The following is a 23,267-nucleotide window of genomic DNA, read 5'->3' as shown; positions in this document are numbered from 1 at the left end:
AACATTTCAATTACATGCCTTCTATTAGAAGCACCTGTAATCCTCCCACCCACAACATTTTATCCATGCCTGCAATGGGCAGGTTAGAAAGGATAGGTGTCGAATGTTCCCAGAGCAGTTCTTGGCCAGTGATAAATGGATTAAAGAATAAACACCTCACCTTCCTTGCCATGGGAAGCAGGTAGAATTGGGGATTGAATTATTGGGAAAAGCGTTTCTCATTGTCTTTCAGGATTCCCCAGGGAAATTGAAATCAGTTGCCCTACTTCTATAACCTGCTTGATAATACACACCTTATTGACTTTCTTTCCTTCCCTTCTCCTTCCCCAGACATTTATTGCTACTTCTTGGGATGATTTCCTTAATAATAAAGCATCTGTACTCAAATCTTTATCTCAGTTCTGCTTCTGGGGAACTAAAAACATACATTTGGTTGGAGCATAGGGCATAAGAAAAATCTAGCAAAAGCTCAGGGAGAAACTGATATTTTGAGGCAGACTGTGAAGCCTCATGGTACATGCTGAGCATTTACATAATATAGAAAAGAAGGAACCATTAAAAATCAAGCAGAGGTAGACTGGGGAGAAAGAAGAGCGATATTTGATATCCACTCTTTGGAGAGCAAACACTGCCAGATTTCTAGTGAAATGCACTGAAGAAGGTATTATATTGGAACATTGAATGGGTCTAAATTTAAACTGGGGTAACAATGAAACTCAAACTTATGTTTTAGAGAAAATTGCCAAAGAATCTGTAGGACTTGGTAATTAATTTAGTGTGAATTTCAAAGGAGGAAAATATCCAGTCACTGATAAAGTCAGTATTTTTGCCTTTGACTAATGAGTAGGGCATGAAGCAATCAGCAAAGATAAGTAACAACAGGACAATGAAATGTTGAGTCTGATGTTTGTTGAAGATTCAGAGAACAATATTTAATCTTGTAATTTAATATTTTTGAGCTTATTTTGAACCAGGCAAAGACTAGGTGACTAGGATGGCTTAGGGTGTGACACCACAGCCTCTTCCCTTACACAACTTAACTATGTAGTGAAAAGATTGTAAACATGATACAGACTGAGAAGACTGTCTACATATAGGCACAAGATAATACCGCAGACGTGTATTTCTTCATCTAGTAGAAAGTATCCAATTTCTCCAAGATACTGTCTCTAACATGGTGAAATTTCTTTCATTTCCTTGTGTAAGTTGATGTAGAATAATAAAACTCATGAAGCACTGATTGTAGACTAATTATGTATTAATGGATTTTCCCCTACTGTCTTAGGGTGTTTTCTGTTGCTATAACAAAATACAAAGATTAGGTAATTTATTAAGAAAAGGTAATTATTCATTACAGTTCAGGAGACTGAGGATTCTAAGAGCATGGCAGGTACTGGCATTTGATGAGGGCCCTCTGGCTGCATTCTAACATGGCTTAGGGCCTGACAGGATGAGACAGAACAAGCATACAATTTGAGTCTTTCCTTTAAGCTATTTTTGGATCACTTAATCATTTTCCTGAATTCTTGGGCTTTTAATATTCCAGTTCAAGAGATGTAGGGTATCTGCCAAGTTAATTACATAATCTCATGACTTTTTTTCATTGCATTGAAAGCTTTTAAAATTATTGGGAAAATAATTTATCTTAAATTATTCATTTTTAATGTTGCATATATTCACTTATAAAGATCATTTGCAGCCAAATTTTCTCTTTCAGGATATTTATCAGTTAAGACAATTAAATATGCATTTTGTTTTCGTAGTTTTTATTTTTTGTGCTTTTTTTTCCTCATTTGTTTACATACTCATTTAATCAATAAATATTTATAGAGCTTCTAAAGCTCTGCCTGCCAGGCGAATCCTCACAGGGTAACAAAACTTTACCTACATTTTCAATAAATCCTTCACCAGATGGCTGGGTACCTGCCTTTGGTGAGCTACAATAAAGCTTTAGGATGATTTAGACTGGCAAAAGGACATTTTTCCAAGAACTCAATGAGGCCTCACCTTGGTGACTGCCAGAACTTGTAGGAGTGAGACCCTGGAAGGTTTGTCCTTCCTCTGTGGTGGCTGTTTCTTCTGTGAGGATAACATCTAAACCTTACTATATTAAAGAGCTCTGTATCTTTGGTGTCTAGTGGCGCCTGTCTCAGAATCACACCCTTATCCACCATGTGACAACAGCCTGTGACCCACATTTTGGCAAAACTTTACATAAACACTGGAAGCATAATGGAAGGCCAAGCGTGGTGGAACTCACAAATCAGGGGCGAGATTCTTCATCTTTGCTTCATCAACTTTGTACAGTCTTTAAAAAATCACTGAAGACCCTAAAAAGCTTCAATGGTTGGAGGTGATAGTTATGGGTATATACCATGTTAAAAATAAAATTAAGAACTTTTTATTTCAAATTTTATTCGTAATTTGTTTAAAATAACAGGTAAAAATCCTATTACAAATCAAGTCTTTGCAGATCAGGCATGAAAGGGAGACTGTGCTCATTTTAATTCATTTATTTTAACAAGTATTGTGTATTCTACTCTGTGTTCTGCATTGAGTACACAGCAGCGATATTATGCTATTCTATGCACTGGGCATACAACAAAACTTAATGTGTGCATTAGATGTAAAACAACAGAACACTGAGAAAGGGGTACATAACAATATTACACTGTGGTATGCACTGAGCACACAGCAGTAATACTATCCTGTTCAATACACTAAGTCTACTGCAATCATGAGACAGATGCCCTTCTGAAGTTATACATTTGCTCCTGATAAATGGACTACTGGAGAAGTTCAGGATATGATTTCAAGAGTGAAAATACAAGGGAATCTAATTTGATCCACCCAGACCTGAAATAGAGATACTAATTTTCATAAAGTCTATGTGGTTTGAGATGGAAAAGCATCTGGTAAAGATTTGAAGAGGAGAAAAAAATATTATAAATTTTTTTGACCTTTGAATTGGAATTGGTAGGTTGTTGGTGAATTCAAAAAATTAAATAAATAAAAGGAAAATATTTTCGTCTAATTCATCAGCTACATGAGAGTTATACAATATCTTCTTTAGAGAACTTATGTACAGTAACAGTAACTGATAATTTGAAGATTTAATTTTGTTAAAGTAGAATAAACACAGATGCTTGCAGAGACAACCCTGGCATTGAATTATTCCAGATTGTTATTATTTTTCCAAATCTCTTACAATTGCCTTTTCCACAGCAATTCAATAGCTTTTTTTTTTTTTTTTTTTTTTTTTTTTTTTTTTTTTTTGCGGGGGAGTTGAAAGGAAGAACTTGCTTTTATTTTTACTCTTTGCAAGTCCTGTTCTATTAAACTTTTGTAGAAAATACAACTTTTTGTTTGATTTTTTTACTAGCTAAAATTTAATGTGTTTATTTATGAATATAGCAACAAACCACAGCACCTGTGTCTTTGTTCATGACGGGAATCACAGATAAATTTATATCACATTATAGTTATTATGGATATCTTGAAATATCATTTACACTTCTGACTGCTTTAAAATTATGGTTGTAATTAGACCCACTGCTAGATGTTGTCATTTTATGGATAACAAGGTATATGCATTACTATAAACTACAAGGAGATTTGTTTTATTAATTTAATAAGATGTAATATAATTGATCTGACTCGTATCTTATATATTTAGTTTTGTTCATTTAAAAATATTCTCTGAGAAAAGGTTTGCAGGCTTCAGTAGATTGCCAGTAGAGTCCATCACACACAAAAAAGTTATGAACCATTAATTTCTAGCTTTTTCAGAGAGCTTTGATGTTACTGGGATGTCAGAGACCCATTTCTCTAGTGACCAGAAAGAATAAGTTAAATATGATTCTCACATTCATTTATCCAATAATTTGATGAATACTTAGTTCCCAATACAAGTCAAATACTGACCTAGATCCTTAGGATACACCAGTCAACCAAAGACCTCCACCTTGTGGAGTTGCATACTAACAAGGGGAGGCAAATGACCAACAGTAGACATAGTAAATGCATAGATAATGCAGTATGTTCAAAAGAACAAAGAAGGGCTGGGGTTGTGGGTGAGCAGTAGAGCACTTGCCTAGCATGTGCAAGGCCCTGGGTTTGATCCTCAGCACCACATAAAAATAAATAAATAAACTAAAGGTATTGTGTCCAACTACAACTAAAAAATAAATATTTAAAATTTTAAAAAAGTACAAAGAAAATGGGGTTTGGAATGCCAGGAAGGGTCTTGTGGGCATTCTAAACAGAATGATCAGAGGTAGGCCTATTCTATAGCCCTCACCAAAATAACTACACACAGAAGTTTTCAGGCAAAGGAAACAACTAAAATACAACCCCAAAGGAGGAAGCATGTTTTCTATTTTCAAGAAACTGCAAGAAAGGTGACGTGGCAGTAGCAGAGTAGCACAGGAAAAGAAGAAAAAGAGGAGGTCAGAGAGCTAATGCAAGGAACTTGCAGGCCATTGTAAGGACTTGGACTTTCCACCCTGCAGGAAGGTGAGGAAGAACTTACAGGATTTCTGGGAAAGAAATACCATGACCTGACCTATGTTTGAAATGGACTGCTCAGTCTTCTTTATTGAAAATAGAATACTTGGGGGCAAGAATGGAAATGGGAAACAGTTATGGAACTATTGCTCAAATAGAGTTAGCCTGGACCACAGCAAGAGCAATGGAGATGAGGAGTAACTGGATTCTGGATTTATTTTTGAATAAGCCCAAGAAGACATCCCACTGAATTGAATGTACAGGGCAAGTGAAAAGGAGAGCAGTGAAAAGTGTTCCAAAGTTTGTTTCCTAAGTACTGGGGAGGGTGGAATTTTTATTCACTGAGGCAGAAAGTCAGAAGATGATCCTATTTTGAGGACATCAAGAGTCACTTTTGAAAAATTTAATTGATCTAAATGAAAACATTGAATATGGAGTTGGAGTCTAAGGTACAGGAGAATTCAGGACTTAGAGATGTAATTTTGGCTATCATACCCATATAGACGGAGACTAGATGAGGTTCCCAAAGGAATGCGAGTAGATAGAAGAGGCCACTACAGATTGGGACAAATCAGTCCAGGGCTAAGAAGTATTAGAGAAGATAAGCACCCACGGACACCTGAAACTGAGCTACCAGTGAATTAAAAGGTATCTAGAAGGAGTGTTCTATCTGTCAAGTGGGGTAAAATATGAGAGGATCAAATGTGGATCATGAGATTTAGCAACATGGAGTTTATCTGTGACCTTAGTAAGAGCAGTTTGGGTGGAATGGTAGGAGTTAAGGCCTTATTGCAAAAGGTCTACAAGAGGAAGAGCGAACACCTAGAGCGACTAAATCTAGATCACCCTTTCCAGGTATTTTGCTGTAAAAGCAACAAGAAATGGAGTGACCATTGGTGGGAGGAAAGGTTTTTATTTTTGTGGTTTAGTTTTGATTTAGCTTAAGCTTTTTAAGATGAGAGAACTGACAGCTTGGGTGCTGATGAGGAATGTAACAATTGTTCTCACTTTGCCTGTTCTTGACATTCAAGGTAGCCAGGATCACCCACCAATCATAGACTAATTATCCACCCAGTGTAAGAGGAAATGGTCGACAGTGTGAGAGAAACAAGAGGGAATGAATACTGAGAGTGATGCCCCTAAGAGGGCAGCAAGGCTCCAGTGTAGTGTATGTTTGCAATGCTTGGCTCTGAGAAGACCTCCGGTAGCTCATCTTCAAAACAACCATGAAGGCAAAGTGAGTGCAGATGTTCCTGGGTGGGAGAGGAGGTGCAGTGCTAGAAGTCTGGGGATGTTCTCTTCTAAGTGCTTCAGCTCTCTCAGTGAAAGAGAAGAGATCACCAGCCGACGGTGACAATGAGGAATCATACATTGGAGATGTAAATGAAATGAAGCATGGAAGAACGAACTCAGAGAGTAGACTGGGAATAAATTAAAACAACAGTTCTCAGAGGGTGGTCCAAAGACCAGTGGTATTGGAGTCACCTGGGAACTTGCTAGTAATGTAGATTCTTAGGTCTTACTTCAGAACTACTGGATCATACCTCTGGGAAGGTCATGCAGTCTGTGTTTCAGCAAGCCTCCCAGAGTATTTTGATGCAATCTGAAGTTGGAGAGTACATGGGATGGATAATTAGTCTATGATTGATGGGTGATCTTGACTACCTTGAGTGTCAAGAACATGCAAAGTGAGAACAATTGTTACATTGTACACCTTTCTCCAGCCACAATTAGGTATTTTTATGAGATAAGCAGAGAGTTGGATTTACAGGCTTTAGGACCTACAATTTATCATTGTTTTATAAAAGATAAAATGATGGGTCTGTAAAACTTGTAACAAAAAAAAAATGTTATGAATGGAGTTGTCCCCTCTCACATGTTATGGGACTTATGTTGAAGTAATAACCCCAGCTCTTCAGAATGTGATTACATTTGGAGATTGTAGAGGTAAATGAGATTAAATGAGCTCATTAAGGTGTTCCCTAATCCCCGCATATAAGAAGATGAGATTAAAACACAGGCAGGTATGGAGGGAAGACCACATCAAGAGAGAGAAAAGATAAGCCAAGGAGAGACCTCAGATAATCGCACCTTGATCTTGGATTCTACCTCCAGGACTGTGAGAAAATAAATGTCTATTGTTTAAACCACCGGTCTGTGTACTTGGTCCAGGCAGCCTGAGCAAACTGACACAAGGCTATCAGGAAAAGGTTTTATTTTCCAAACACTAGGCCAGGACCATAGACAACTGACTTACCATCTCTCTTTATCCCCTTCTAGACTGATAATAGCATTTGCTTGAGTGAGCTATTGTGGAGATTAAATGAGATAGTGTAGGTAAAACCTTATAGCTCATGACTGACCCATGATAGGTTCTCAAAAAATATCAACAGGAAAAGAAAAATGGCCATCACCTCAGAAGTACTGGTCCCCATGGTTTTCCCTTCTGGAGTGCACAGTTAGAGCCCAAACTGCAGGGTCCCAGGGGGAATCAAGCTATGCAGCTGGCGACTTAAGGCATGTGTTCTGAGCCTCATGGCAGTGCCCTTTTCTTCTTCTCTGGGATTGATTTCTGAAGCAGCCCTAAAGGCCACAAAGCAGGGTTGGGACTCCTGGATTGATTTTCTCTGTTGACACAGCAGGCCGAGTCCTGTCTGGTTTATAAACTGATGCTATATTATTTCCAGGTCTCTCATGAAACTGAGCCAGGAAAATCATCCTTACAGGATTGTTAGGTTTTTCTCTTGTGCAGTTTGTCTGGGAGATGGTGGAGGCGGGAGAGGGGAGGAGAGGAGACTGAGAACAATTCCTTTTCTCCTCCCAATTTTGTATTTAGCCATTTCATAGTGTCATCATACTGAGAAAATGCTGGTTAATTGGCGATATGATAGCTTCTCACATAAGACCCAGTCTAGGCACGGTTGCCGTTTACTGTGATTATCACTTCCAAGTATGAGCTTTGTTGTATTTTTCCTGCACAAGCAGTTATTTGTTGGTAATGGATTTCTGTAAGCCAAATTATATCCTCCCTTAAAGGATCATTTTGACTGCATATCTACAACACCCTTTCAGAAAGGACTAATTGTTATTGACAGGGATGATAGACAGATTCTCCCTGTTCTCAACAATTGAGTAACCTCTTGTCCCAGTTTACTTCGTGCAGATCTGCCATTAAAGCAGCATCCTTAATTTGTGTTTAAACTTCAATAAAATAAATATGGGAAGTCTCAGTTTATACAAACACTAGTACTTAAAGCATTTTCAAAATTCTATGAGTGTGTTATTTGTGGATTTCACAGAATTTATCTGTGGGTTCACTTAGTATAAAGTCACCATCTGTAAGTGTCCTTTTGTCTCCTTTAGCTGAAGAATTAATCCTACATTTAAAAGAATGAGCTAGGCATTGTTCCTGAAGTACATGTATGAAGACACGAATGGTGTGAAAATGCTTTGTGTACAATCAGTGACTTGAAAAATTGTGCTTTATACATGTAATATGAAATGAGTTGCATTCTGCCATCATGTATAACAAATTAAGACTTTGGTCCATATACTAGAGCTGTGTTTTTCCTTTGGTTGCATGAGATCTTTGTTAAATAAGGCTTTCAAAACCCAATGGCTTTCATATTTTGTTCAAAGTGTTTTTGAAAGAAAGCATTGGAGGATCTGGGTGCTGTGGTGTATGCCTGTAATTACAACAATTTAGGAGATTAAGGCAGGATTGCAAGTTCAAGGCCAGCCTCAACAACTTAGTGACACCCTATTTCAAAATAAGAACTGAAGATGTAGTTTAGTGGTAGAGTTCTGGGTTTAGTCCTCAGTACCAAAAACTAAATAAAATAAAGCATAGTATTGGACTTAAAATTTTCTTTGTAAAGTTTTATATGGTTTTCCCTTTTGGATGCATAATTAGAGCCCCAAATAAACGTATAATGTTTCTAACTAGAATAATGTTTCTATCTCCCCAAATCCATTTATATTTTCCTTTTTGATGTGAGATGAAAATTTACATTGTTTTACCCCTTTCTTCCAATAGCGTAACAATTATTCCCACACTCTTCTATTCTTTCCTGATTCAAAATGCCTCTTTTTTTATGTACTATATGCTTACATATGTTAAGTAACCTACGTGACATATTGGTCTAGTATGATTTGTGGGTCTATTTTTTATCAATATCTTTCTAATTCAATAGTCAAAATCTTTTTTTTTTTACTCTTACCAGTAGTGTTCATGAGTATGTTTCTCCATACTCTTTTTTTATTGATTGTTCAAAACATTACAGAGCTCATGATAAATCATCTTTCATACATTTGACTCAATTGGGTTTTGAACTCCCATTTCTACCCCAAATACAGATTGCAGAATCACATCTGTTACATACTCACATTTTTACATAATGGCATATTAGTGACTGTTGTATTCTGCTACCTTTCCTATCCCCTACTATCCCTCCTCCCCTCCCCTCCCATCTTCCCTCTCTACCTCCTCTGCTGTTGTTCAATTCTCTCCCTTTTCTCCCCTCCCCCTTACCCCTCATAACCTCTTATAATTTTGTGTATTATTGAAGGTCTCCTACCAATTCCATATGCTTTCCCTTCTCTCTCCCTTTCTCTCCCCCCATTCGTCTTTGTTTACTGTTAGTCTTTTCCTCATGCTCTTCCTTCCTGTTCTGTTCTTGGTTGATCTCTTTATATCAAAGAAGACATTTGGCATTTGTTTTTTAGGGCTTGGCTAGCTTCACTTAGCATAATCTGCTCTAATGCCATCCATTTCCCTGCAAATTCTATGATTTTGTCATTTCTTAGTGCTGCATAATACTCCATTGTATATAGATGCCACATTTTTTTTTATCCATTCATCTATTGAAGGGCATCTAGGTTGGTTCCACAGTCTAGCTGTTGTGAATTGTGCCACTATAATCATTGATGTGGCCGTATCCCTATAGTGCGCTCTTTTAAGGTCCTCAGGGAATAGTCCAAGAAGGGCAATAGCTGCGTCAAATGGTGGATCCATTCCCAGCTTTCCCAGGAATCTCCATACTGCTTTTCAAATTGGCCTCACCATTTTGCAGTCCCACCAGCAGTGTACAAGTGTACCCTTTACCCCACATCCTCGCCAACACTTATTGTTGTTTGACTTCATAATGGCTGCCAATCTTACTGGAGTGAGATGGTATCTTAGGGTGGTTTTGATTTGCATTTCTCTGATTGCTAGAGACGGTGAGCATTTTTTCATGTACTTGTTGATTGATTGTATGTCCTCCTCTGAGAAATGTCTGTTCAGGTCCTTGGCCCATTTGTTGATTGGATTATATGTTATCTTATTGTTTAATTTTTTGAGTTCTTTGTACATTCTGGATATTGGGGCTCTATCTGAGGTGTGAGGGGTCAAAATTTGTTCCCAGGATGTAGGCTCTCTATTTACCTCTTTTATTGTTTCTCTTGCTGAGAAAAAACTTTTTAGTTTAAGTAAGTCCCATTTGTTTATTCTTGTTAACTCTTGGGCTATGGGTGTCCTATTAAGGAATTTGGAGCCCGACCCCACAATATGTAGATCGTAGCCAACTTTTTCTTCTATCAAACGCAGTGTCTCTGATTTGATATCTAGCTCCTTGATCCATTTTGAGTTAACTTTTGTGGCTGGCGAGAGAAAGGGATTCAATTTCATTTTGTTGCATATGGAGTTCCAATTTTCCCAGCACCATTTGTTGAAGATGCTATCCTTCCTCCATTGCATGTTTTTAGCCCCTTTATCAAATATAAGATAGTTGTAACTTTGTGGATTAGTCTCTGTGTCCTCTCTTCTGTACCATTGGTCCACCCGCCTGTTTTGGTACCAGTACCATGCTGATTTTGTTACTATTGCTTTGTAGTACAGTTTGAATTCTGGTATCGCTATACCTCCAGATTCACACTTCCTGCTTAGAATTGCTTTTGCTATTCTGGGTCTTTTGTTTTTCCATATGAATTTCATGATTGCTTTATCTATTTCTACAAGAAATACCTTTGGGATTTTGATTGGCATCGCATTAAACCTGTAGAGAACTTTGGGTAATATCACCATTTTGATGATGTTAGTTCTGCCTATCCATGAACAGGGTACATTTTTCCATCTTCTGAGATCTTCTATCTCTCTCTTTAGGGTTCTGTAGTTTTCATTGTATAAGTCTTTCACCTCTTTTGTTAGGTTGATTCCCAAGTATCTTATTTTCTTTGAGGATATTGTGAATGGATTGGTTTTCCTTATTTCCATTTTAGAGGTTTTGTTGCTGATATACAGGAATGCCTTTGATTTATGCGTGTTGATTTTATAACCTGCCACTTTGCTGAATTCATTTATTAACTCTAGCAGCTTCGTTGTAGACCCTTTTGGGTCTGTTAAGTATATTATCATGTCATCCGCAAATAGCGATAATTTAATTTCTTCTTTTCCTATTTTTATGCCTTTAATTTCTTTTGTCTGTCTAATTGCTCTGGCTAGTACTTTGAGAACTAAATTGAATAGAAGTGGTGATAGAGGGCACCCCTGTCTTGTTCCAGATTTTAGAGGGAATGCCTTCAGTTTTTCTCCATTTAGGATGATGCTAGCCTGAGGTTTAGCATATATAGCTTTTACAATGTTGAGGTAAGTTCCTGTTATCCCTAGTTTTTCGAGAGTTTTGAACATAAAGGGATGCTGTACTTTGTCAAATGCTTTTTCTGCATCTATCGAGATGATCATATGGTTCTTGTCTTTAAGTCTATTGATGTGGTGAATAGCATTTATTGATTTCCGTATATTGAACCAGCCTTGCATCCCAGGGATGAATCCTACTTGATCATGGTGCACAAGTTTTCTGATATGTTTTTGTATTTGATTCGCCAGAATTTTATTGAGAATTTTTGCATCCAAGTTCACTAGAGATATTAGTCTTTCTTTGGTTTTGGGATCAGAGCGATGTTGGCCTCATAGAATGAATTTGGAAGAGCTCCTTCTTTTTCTAATTCTTGAAATAGCTTGAAAAGTATTGGTATTAATTCTTCTTTGAAGGTTTTGTAGAACTCCGCTGTATACCCATCTGGTCCAGGGGTTTCTTGGTTGGTAGTCTTTTGATGGCTTCTTCTATTTCTTCCTTTGTTATTGGTCTGTTTAAATTCTGTGTGTCTTCCTGTCTCAATCTGGGCAAATCATATGGGCAAATCATATGCCTTAAGAAATTTATCGATATCTTCACTATCTTCTATTTTATTGGAATATAGAGTTTCAAAATACTTTCTAATTATCTTCTGTATTTCTGTAGTGTCTGTTGTGATATTGCCTTTTTCATCCCGTATGTTAGTAATTTGAGTTCTCTCTCTTCTTCTTTTCATTAGCTTGGCTAAGGGCTTGTCTATCTTATTTATTTTTTCAAAGAACCAACTTTTAGTTTTATCAATTTTTTCAATAGTTTTTTTTGTTTCAATTTCATTGATTTCTGCTCTAATTTTAATTATTTCTTGTCTTCTACTACTTTTGTTGTTGTTTTGATCTTCCTTTTCTAGAGTTTTGAGGCATAGTGTGAGTTCATTTACTTGTTGGTTTTTTCTTTTTTTGAGGAAAGAACTCCAAGAAATGAATTTCCCTCTTAAAACTGCTTTCATTGTGTCCCATAGATTCCGGTATGTTGTGTCTGTATTATCATTTGGCTCTAAGAATTTTTTCATCTCCTCCTTTATGTCTTCTGTAACCCATTGATCATTCAATACATATTGTTCATTTTCCATGTGGTGTAGGGTTTTTCCTTCCTTCTTTTATCATTGATTTCCAATTTCATTCCATTGTGGTCAGATATGGTGCATGGTATTATCTCCACGCTTTTATATTTACTAAGAGTTGCCTTATGGCATAATATATGGTCTATCTTTGAGTAGGATCCATGTGCTGCTGAGAAAAACGTGTATCCACTTGATGATGGTTGATATATTCTATATATGTTGGTTAAGTCTAGGTTATTGATTGTGCTGTTGAGTTCTATAGTTTCTTTATTCAGTTTTTGTCTAGAGGATCTGTCTAATGGCGAGAGTGGTGTGTTGAAGTCACCCATAATTATTGTATTGTGGTCTATTTGACTCTTGAACTTGAGGAGGGTTTGTTTTATAGACATTGCAGCTCCATTGTTTGGTGCATACAAATTGATAATTGTTATGTCTTGTTGGTGGATGGTTCCTTTTAACAGTATATAGTGCCCTTCTTTATCCTTCTTGACTAACTTAGGTTTGAAGTTGATTTTATTCGATATGAGTATGGCCACTCCTGCTTGCTTTTGAGGGCCATGTGAGTGGTATAATTTTTCCCAACCTTTTACCTTCAGCCTGTGTATGTCTTTTCCTATCACATGAGTCTCTTGAAGGCAGCATATTGTTGGATTTGTTTTTTTGATCCAGGTTACTAGCCTATGTCTCTTGATTGGTGAGTTTAGGCCATTAACATTTAAGGTTACAATTGAGATATGATTTGTACTTCCAGTCATGCTTCTTTATTTATTTATTTTAGTTTGGCTAGTTTTACTTTTTGGTTGTTTTCCTCCCGCTTTACTGAGATACCTCCTGCTATTAGTTTTGGGCACTATTTTTCAATTCCTCTTCTTGTAGTATTTTGCTCAAAATGCTTTGCAGTGCTGGTTTTCTTGCTGCGAATTCTTTTAGCTTTTGTTTATCGTGAAAGATTTTAATTTCGTTGTCAAATCTGAAGCTCAATTTTGCTGGATACAGTATTCTTGGTTGGAATCCATTATTTTTCAGCGTTTGAAATACATTGTTCCAGGATCTTCTCGCTTTCAAAGTCTGTGATGAGAAATCAGTCGTTAACCTAATTGGTTTACCCCTGAATGTAATCTGCCTCTTTTCTCTTGTAGCTTTTAATATTCTCTCCTTGTTCTGTATGTTGGCTATCTTCATTATTATGTGTCTTGGAGTTGGTCTATTATAGTTTTGAATGTTTGGGGTCCTGTAGGCTTCCAGGATTTGGCAATCCATTCTATCTTTCATCTCTGGGAAGTTTTCTACAATTATTTCATTTAATATGCTGTCCATTCCTTTGGTTTGAATCTCTGTGCCTTCTTCTATCCTGATGACTCTCAAATTTGTTTTTTTTATTACATCCCATATCTCTTGGATAGATTGCTTGTGGGATTTAAGCATCTTTTCTGTGTTGACTATACTCTTTTCAAGTTGATAAACCTTGTCTTCATTATCTGATGTTCTGACTTCTACTTGATCAAGTCTATTTGTAATATTCTCGTTTGAGTTTTTAATTTGGTTTATAGTTTCCTGCAATTCTAGGATTATTGTTTGTTTTTTTTAAGATCTCTATTTCCTGGTAGAGCTCGTTCTTTGCCATTTGAATTTGTTTGTTTAATTCATTTTCAAAATATACTTTTATTTCTTGGACTTGCTGTCTCATGTCTTCTCTAATATTCCTTTCCATTTGAGTTAGGTATGCCTTGAGTTCTTTCCGTATCCCTGCTTCTGATGTTTCTATGTCCTCCTGTAGAATTGAGTTGTCTTGCATTGTTTGTACTCCTTTTTTCCCTTGTTTTCTCATGTTGTCCACGTTACTTTCCAGCTCTTTTTGATTGTCGTGTTTCTGCTCTCTTCTATAGCTTTGTTTTGGTTCTGTATTACTCTGATGTCTCTCCTTTGTGTTGTAAAACTATGCCTGCTAACATGGATTCCGCCGGGAAGGAATTCCGACGTCCGAGCTCCAGTGACGACACTACTCTGCTATGACGGGCCTCAGGCTCCTTGCCGGGGTGTCTTACTGGGGGGATGTGACTGGACTGTCTCTGTTTGGTTTCACCTCCTGGTCGCGGCAGACTGGCGGTCTCCAGCCGCCCAGTATCACAGGCCGCGGGCGGGTGATCAGTCGCCTGCGGGCGGGCGTTCTCCTACTGCCCAGTTATGTGGGCAGTGGGTGAACTGTCGCCGGCGGGCCTGCGGTTTCCAGCCGCCCAGTCTGGAGGGCCTTGCCTCTATTCTCCTGGTTTCTCCTGCTAGTCTTGGTTTCTCCTGCTAGACCAGATTTCCCCTGAGTGATGCCTCTCGGCAGTTCAAACTGTACTCTGGGCCTGCCGTTTGTTGGGTGTGGAGGGTGACTATTGGGAACCCTGGCACTCTATTGTTTTGTTTCCGTTGTGGGGGATGAAACTGTACCGCTTCCTTCCCCCTCTGAAATCCTGTACTCAGCCCAGGGGTCAGTGCTGGCTTGGCTGGCGGGATTCCACCGAATCGCAGCCACTTTTCTCCCTGCTTGCTAATTAATTGCTTCTCTGGGGTGCCACGCCTTCTGTAGCGGGGGGGGGGGCAGGCCACGCGAATCAGTTGGCCTGGATCTCCGGGGTCCCACAGTTGGCTATTGGGATCCCTGGCACTCTATCGCTTTGATTTTTTCTGCTTGCCCCTCCCCCAGGGCTGGCTAGAAAGGTTTTGTTTTGGCTGCTGATGGAAGGGGGGGTTGAAGGTCAGGTGTCTCAAGTTTTCCCCTAGTCTTTATGCAAGCTCACTCTGATACTCACTCCCCCAGAAAGCCTAGGAGAGATTTTATGCGAATTCTCGGATGTCTGGGGGTGAGCTGAGTGACACACACCTGTTTTGTTGTTGCAATCTGTCGGAGAGTGGCGGTGGATACTTCAGCTTTCCAAGATGGTGGCCGCTGATTGCCTTGGTGGAGTGTCCGCTGTGGGGGATGGGACTGTACTGCTTCCTTCCTTGTCTGAAATCCCGTACTCAGCCTGGGGGTCAGTGTGGGCTCGGCTGGCGGGATTCCACCTAATTGCAGTCACTAATCTCCCTGCTTGCTAATTAATCGCTTATCTGCGGTGCCACGCCTTCTGTAGCCGCGGGGCAGGTCGCGGGAATCAGTCGGCCTGGATCTCCGGGGTCCCACTGTTGGCTATTGGGATCCCCGGCATTCTATCGCTTTGATTTTTTCCAATAGTCAAAATCTTAAGAGTATACTTTTATATATTGCAGGGATGGTCAGCACCTATTACTCTTTATCAAACCAGAGAAGTTTGTCATCCAATATATTTTCAAAATTGTAATTACATATAATATTATTAACATTTAAAAAGCTGATACAATAAAAGCAATACTCAGAATAAATTTCACAATCCTCAAAACAATTAAAAACAGCATAGTTTAAAGTATTATACTCAAAATATATGAAAATAATAAGCAATATGCAAGCAAAATAGAATAATTTGTAAATAAAAAATAGTAAACTTTTTCAATATTAATCAATTTAAAAAATATTTGGTAGTTTGAAAAGATCCATTGCAATCTACTTTGCAAGTTAGCTTAGAAGAAAAGAGAATATAGTTAAAATTAAGAAGAAAAATTTAATGAAAAAAAGTATATGCATATATAAATCAATACATACACTTAAAAATCTAGAATCCAGATGAAATGCAATTTTTTAAGAAAAATTTAAATACTAAAATTGACTCAAGTAGAGTATATAATCTTATTAGACCAATTACAAGAAAAGAAAGTATAGCAAAAGAAATTACCTTGAAAGAACATAAAGAAACTTTTACTTTTAATATGACTGATTATAATCACATTTTTCACTTTTCTCTCAAATATTATGAAAATGTAACCAGAAAAATAAGAAATAAAGATGCAAATTATTTTTGTTGAAAGAAAAACATTTCTTAGATCTTTACAAAATAGGAAGGAGGACTGCTCAAACCAAAACAGATGAAATAAGAAGGGAGAAGGACACAGGAAATCAGTGCCCATAACTCTAGAGCTAAGAAAATGTTGGTAAAGTAAACTTACTGCTCTTGCAAAAGTAAGGCTTTTTTCTTTACAAAAACAGGAACAGTATCTAGGGACTATCTGTAGGAACATCCATGACTCTAGTTCTGAGGAAAAAAGGAAAAACTATGTGGATACATGAATAATGTTATAGATAGCCTGCAATTTGTAGGTGTAGGGATATCAGTGAGGCGGAGGACATAAGGAAACTGCATTGTGAGCAGCTCTACAGAATTGATTTTGGTAGAGTAGGTAGAAGGAAGGTTTCAATAGCATAATTAACTATTTCTAGTCTCAAACATAAATCTGTCCCTGTTCACATATTCTGAAAGAAACTAACTAAGAATTTTTACTCAAATAAAAAAGATGAACTCTAAAACAAAAAGAAAACAACAACCAGGATACTACTTATTGTTTAAAATAAAAAGAAGGATAGAAATATTAAAAACATGGCAGATACAGAATACTCTCTGTAAAATAAAAATTTTTCACTAAATAGTAAAAAAATTCTACTAAATATAGTAATGGGATTAAAATAAAACTTCAAGCAATTGCTTTCATAAAACAAAAACATAAAGAAGACATACAAGAGTTCAGAAAAGGTATGAAAACAAAACAAAAAGAAATATAAGCTGATAGAAGTGAGAAAAGAGGTAGATGATTCAATTCTATTTGAAAATGTAATACAAAAGAAGTTCTTTATATAAAAAAATTTAAATAGTCATGTTTAAAAAGTGCATTATACTAAAGTTAGAAGGCTTGGAAGAATGAAAGACTCTCCATCAGGCCAAAAGTTGAAATCCCTTCTAGTAGAAAAAATCAGGGCAGGCTTAGCTCCACAGCAAAATAAAATGCCAGAGTTGATTGAAACAATCATCATAGCCTCTAAATAAAAGAGACTATGATTCCTAAAATTTCACCAAGTTTTTTTTTAATGGGAAACTTCACAGAAGGTAAATAAAAACTACAAGGAAATATCACTTTGCTTATCAGACTGAAAAAGATGAAAAATTTGATTACAGAGTATGTTGGTAGGAATGTGATGCTCATATATATCAAAGATCATAGATACTTTGATATAATTTCTATGGAGAATGATATATGAAGATATGTTAAGATTGTTTATACAATTACACTTTGACTCAGTAATTCCACTTCTAGGATTTTTTTCTTTCAGAAATACAAAAATACAAGGATATATGCACAAGTATTTTCATAAAAATATTTTTTCTTATAGAAAATGATTGAAAGCAAACTACTTATCAACAGGGTAGTATTTAAACATATTATTAATATTTAAATACATACCCAAAATAATACTTTAAAATTTTAATAGATGAAAATTTTTTCTGATGAAGGGAAGTTCTATGTGATTTTTTATTGTATAGATACCTCTAAAACTCTTCTTGGCAATCCAGGAATAAAACTATTGTAAATTCCTTTCTTTACTTCATTCTAAATGCCTTCCCTAACCCATTTCACCTTCTCCTAAATACCCTCATATTTTCCCCACCTCTTAAGAAAGTATAAATTTGTTCTTTTTAATGGATAAGTATCTTATAAAGCTTAATTTATAATTATGAAGTTTGGCTATTGAAGAGAACAAAACACTTAAGCCAAATGAATATATATTTATAGTGGAAACTGAGCTGGTCTGTGTGTGGCAGGTTGGCGTGCAGGTATAGGGTTTTGCATTGATTACCAAATCTTATTGTGTCTACTTATAATCCTGTCCTTGCTTAGCAAATACAGGTTTGCATACATTGGGAGAGAGCTTTTTTTTTTCTTTTTTTCTCTTTTGAAGTTCTGCGAGGTTGTTCTTCATCTCCCATGGGTACTTGTATAGAGGGTTGGTTTGTTTGTTTTATGTCCCCTCTACCACATTAATGTACTGCACTGCATTCTACAAATGGCTTGGGAATTCAAGATAAGATTTTTTCAAATTCAATATTTCATGTGCAAATCATATATAAGCATCCCCCTGAGTATTGTAGAGAACATTGGACATTTTGTCTGTGCTCTTTTCTCACGTTAAGATTTACTGGTAAAAAAATAAAAACAAAACAACAACAAAATTTAGTGTTACCCTTCCCAACATATCCCCTCAAAGTTCCCCCTTCACTTTAAATGCCTGTTTTTTTTAAAATCCCATCTAATTCTTTCCCTACTCTGCACAGCTTTTTTTTTTTTTTTTTTTTTTTTTTACCTCCTCAAACACAGAGAGATCACTGGGAGAGGTGTCATGCCTGTAATTTCAGTGGTTTGGGAAGCTGAGGCAGGAGGACCACAAGTTCAAAGCCATTCTCTGTAACTTAGTGATCCCTAAGCAACTTAGCAAGACCCTGTCTCAAAATTTAAAAAAAAAAATTAAAACAGGCTAGAGGTGTGACTCAGTGGTGAATCACCCCTGGGTTCAATCCCCAGTGAAACAACAACAACAACAAATCCACAAGGGTATCTCTCTAGAAAAACAATGATCTCATATAGCCCTTATTGAATGGATCTCTAATGAGACACTTACCGTACCAAAAAGTAGTATATGTTTCCTTTCTCTCTTCAGGCTTGCTGGTCTGAAATGTCAGTGTCAACCATTTGTGAATCTGCTTCATTAATTACAGTGGTATATTCAGGGATATTTACTTCATTGAACTATGCAGTGTCTCTTCCACATGTGTATGTTTCGTAAGTATTGTTTGCTGAATATTATATTAACATTAATTCTTCTAAAATATAGATAATTAATATAACTCAGTGTTTGTAGATTGGAAGTTGTACTGCCCCATCATGCACACACTGGAAAATTTCTCATTTTATAAAGTTTATCAAGTTGTTAATTAAACTTGTTAATCAACTTTACTAAGTTGTGGAAGATGGTTCAAAGGGGAAATCTCATTTGCCTTGCCTTGTTTTTGAGGCAGGATTCCTGAGTTCAAGAATGGAGTCCACCTCACTTTCTGTCCTAGGTGGTGTGGGCTCTTCCTTCTTCCTCTGTGACTTTTGCCATAGCAAGTTGGCCTCACTTTATCTGTCTCAAGATTTAGAAAACACGTACAGAAACCTTCCAGTTTATTTGGTTGTGGAATAGATGGTATGTTTTGCTCTTACCATTACCTTTTTCTGCATTTCCCCCCTACCATAGATGTCTTCCTTCAGTGGTTTCATTGCCAGTTGCAACATCTCTTCCAATCTTGTGTGTTGAATGGGGTATGAGTGTGTTTCTCACTCTTAACCTAGACCACACATCTAGTGGTACCTTCTAGAGTGCAATTCGCTGGCTACACACTCAGGGCTTCTTACATCTTGTGGTAGGTCGTCAGTTTGATTCTGTGTATTATCAAGTGTCCAACACGTCTTTGTCTATTCTCCTTCTTGAACCTATCACAGAGTTACTCAATGAAGAGTGTATAAGCCCCCAAATAATTTTATGTGTGGGAACATGTAGTCCATGCTTTAGGGAGGGATAAGCAGGAGGCACAATGTCCAGCTTCAAGTCACATGTGAGTGGACACTTCCCTCTGATTATCCATGCTTTCATATAAGTTCAGAAGGTGGCATTGACGAATGTCAGAGCTTCTGAATGGTTAGGTCACAGGGAATTTTTTTTTTTACTATAAACATAGCAATTTTGGAGAGAAAACTTGTCAAGAGACAGTCAAGCATCTTCTCCCTTCTGTGCCTGGATCCCTTATAGGATGGAGCAGAGTTGTTATTTTATGTAATCCATCCTGGAAAGGAAGGTGACATTTGAAAGCTACTTTTGCAGTGACTAAAACACAGATTGATACAGAATCCATACCACCTTTACAAATCAAATATGCTAGTAAATCATTCTCTCCTGTCTTATAAAAATAGGGCAGTTTTCAAAATTTACAGGAGGCATAGTTCAGTGGGTGGGATCTATATCTTGAAAGAATTAAGCAGAGATCTGTATTTAATGAAAACAAACATACAAAAATAGCACTTTTTGGAAAATATTTTTTAAAAAGATATTTCTATTGGATAGATCAGTAGGTTATAAAGAATGAGCCAGTAACTATTTTTACAATATCACCCACACGTTTTTACAAAAATTTATGTAAATTTATTTCTTGGCTGTCCACTGGTTTGTAGAACACAACTGCCCTTGTGATGTGATTCTAAAGCAAGACATTTTTTTTTTTTTTTTTTGCTGTTGAATGATTTCATACAAAGCTCAGTTTAACTCTCTAATTTCTAGGAACAGTGGAAATCTCATTGGACTTGAAATTTATGGATATTTCTTTTACAGCCCATGGGAAATTTGGTAAAATCAGATTAAAATAAGACACACAGTATTGAATTCTGTGCACAGTCCTGGAACTTGTTTAGTGCTGCATATGAACTGCTCTCATTGCCAGAAGGTAGTTTGGAAACGTAAGAAAGAGAGACCCATAAACTTCTCTTCAAAAGGACACAGTACCCAGCTTAAAATTGTATCTTCCTGAAAGATTATTTATTGAAATAATTATAGAAGTTGACAATTTTTTCCTGAGAAAGTTAGAAAAGTTTCTTTTGTGTTTTATTCATTGTAGAGGCAGTTGGAGAAGGAGGTCTCCGTTGACCTAGATTCACTGTTTTCTTCTATGCCAATAATTCAAAGAACCTAAATTTATGCACTCGACACTATCTCATCATAAATAACAATATTCCTGAATATATAGTACAGTACTTTTCAAGAAGTGCAAATCATTCCACACACATTTTCTCATTAATCCTCCCATGCTATTATCCCCAAATTTCAGGGCTGTGGAAATTGAGATCGAGAGAAGTGGAGCTACTTATCCAAAAAATATGTAGTGTGCTAAGTAAAGAGCTTAGAAATGAATTCCCAGAGTGCTCTTTGTACTGGATGGCAGTTCTGTTCTGTCACTTAGTATCATTGGAATGTATTTCTACACAAAATACCACATGCTTTAAATAACTGAGGATATATTTTTAGGCCAATTAAACACCTATCTAATTTATTTACAGGAGTCATAAAGTCTCATTTAGAAAATCAATACCTCATCAATACTGAGCTATGAAATGTAAATTATTTTGGATAAAAGAAAACTACTTCCATAGAACTTTATGGAACTTGGCTGTTAACATCATGGAGCTGCCATCTTTCTCATTGGCATAGGCTTTGATCATCTATTTTGCCAAGGGCAAGATTTATACGCACGAATCACTTTTATTCCAATAATGAATGCATTACTTTCCCTCAAGTGTACAGTGAAAAATTACTATGAAGTCATTATCCTGGCTCTATTGATGGGACTGGGTATAAGGAAATAGTCCTTTCAAATTTTTTTTTTTTTAATTTAACTGTCTTTAGGGCCTAATTCTTCTCCAGATGTGGGAAACAGAGAGGAAAGCCATTGTGAGGAGCAGCTTTACTCAGCATTCTGAGGAGAATCCTTCCCAGTCTCATTGGACCCTCCCACCAAGAGGGGTAAAAGTGTTCTTCCTGGACTCCTTTGCAGCTAGGTTCTGCCACTTAGATGTACCTGTATGAGATTTGGAAATCAGAAGTGTGGCAGACAACACGTTCTTGAACCTGTAGCTACTGACAGGTAAGCTTCAACAGTTGTGAGCATTTCTTGTTGCTCAACATGAAGTTTGGGGTAGTAGTCACCAGTGCCATTGGTATGAGGAGGATCCCTTGGCTGCTTTAATAGAAATTGGTAATGGTGGTTACTATCCAACCTTTGGATTTCTTGTGTACTGCTACAACCTTGAAACTAAAAGTTCAAGGGCAGTCCACTAATACCCATTCCTCCAGCCTGTCCAAAGACTTTGTAAGCACTGTTTCCCCTGCATGAACTTACTTTCTATTTGATTTTTTTTTTTTGGTTGTGGGTTTGGAAACTGACTGAAAAAAATGGTCAGTCGTTTTTCCACTCTCAAGTGCTGAGGAATAGATAAATAAAATTTCAGTCATCATAGCATAAAAAGCCTGACATATTTGGGCTCAAATGCTGGCTTTGACAATTAGTAACTCTGAAGTTTTGTTTCTATTTTTCTCATCTTAAAAATGAATCTACTAATGTCATCCTTATAAGGAGTTTTGTGAATATTATTAATAATAATATGCATGAAATAATGAATTAAACAGGTTGGTATTATTTGGTCTTAGTAATAGCATTTAAAAAACCCTCTTACTAAAACTAGTTTAATAATAAGGAAATTTATCATGTCAAATAATGAGGAGTTAATATGCAGGATAAGCTCCAGGGATGATATAATCTAAACTTTAATGAGGTCAAATGGTTCAATGATGTAAACAGGGCAGTGACTATATTTGAAAACAATGTTTTATTGAACCATAGTCATGCCATTCTGGTGGCTTTTGCTCTGCTCTCACAGTAACTATATTTAAATAGGTGATGGGGAATAGTCAGGAAAACAAATGAACAAAACACAACTCATTTTCAGATAGTGACAAAGCACTATGAAGACAATAAAGCAGGTAAATATGACCAGAAATGACTGTGAGGTTACATGATGTCAAGGGCTAGGGACAGACCTCTGTAAGAGGATCTTTTGTCTGTGAAGATGTGAATGTATCAATCTGGGTGAACAGCAACCCTTTCCTTTTTCTGTGTTTTGTATGATATGGTTATAATTTTCCTAAGTCCTAAGACTTTTCTTTGTTAAGAAGCTTTTATAAGTCTTCCTCTGTAAAATGTTATAGATTGGAAGCAGGAAGGCTGGGGAAGGGGAAATTTTAAAATAATTTTGAGTTATTTCTGAATTATATAGCTATGTTTTCCAAGGTTGTAAACTATTCTTTGGCTATTTTAAAGCTCATGTTTTCTAATTTTGGAAGCATATTTTAGGCAATAGAAGTTGAAGTTTCCTGAGACCTATGGCAATATCTTTATATGCCAATCAAGGTGATTGAAGAAAAACAGAATCAGCACCCTATAATTGTTCTAGTTTCAAAGAAGAGGAACAAAGGACTTCAAGAAGCAGCCATGATA

This window comes from Ictidomys tridecemlineatus, chromosome 11 (genome assembly GCF_052094955.1).
Source record: "Ictidomys tridecemlineatus isolate mIctTri1 chromosome 11, mIctTri1.hap1, whole genome shotgun sequence".
In the NCBI taxonomy this organism is placed as follows: Eukaryota; Metazoa; Chordata; class Mammalia; order Rodentia; family Sciuridae; genus Ictidomys; species Ictidomys tridecemlineatus.
This window is presented reverse-complemented; position numbering follows the sequence as displayed.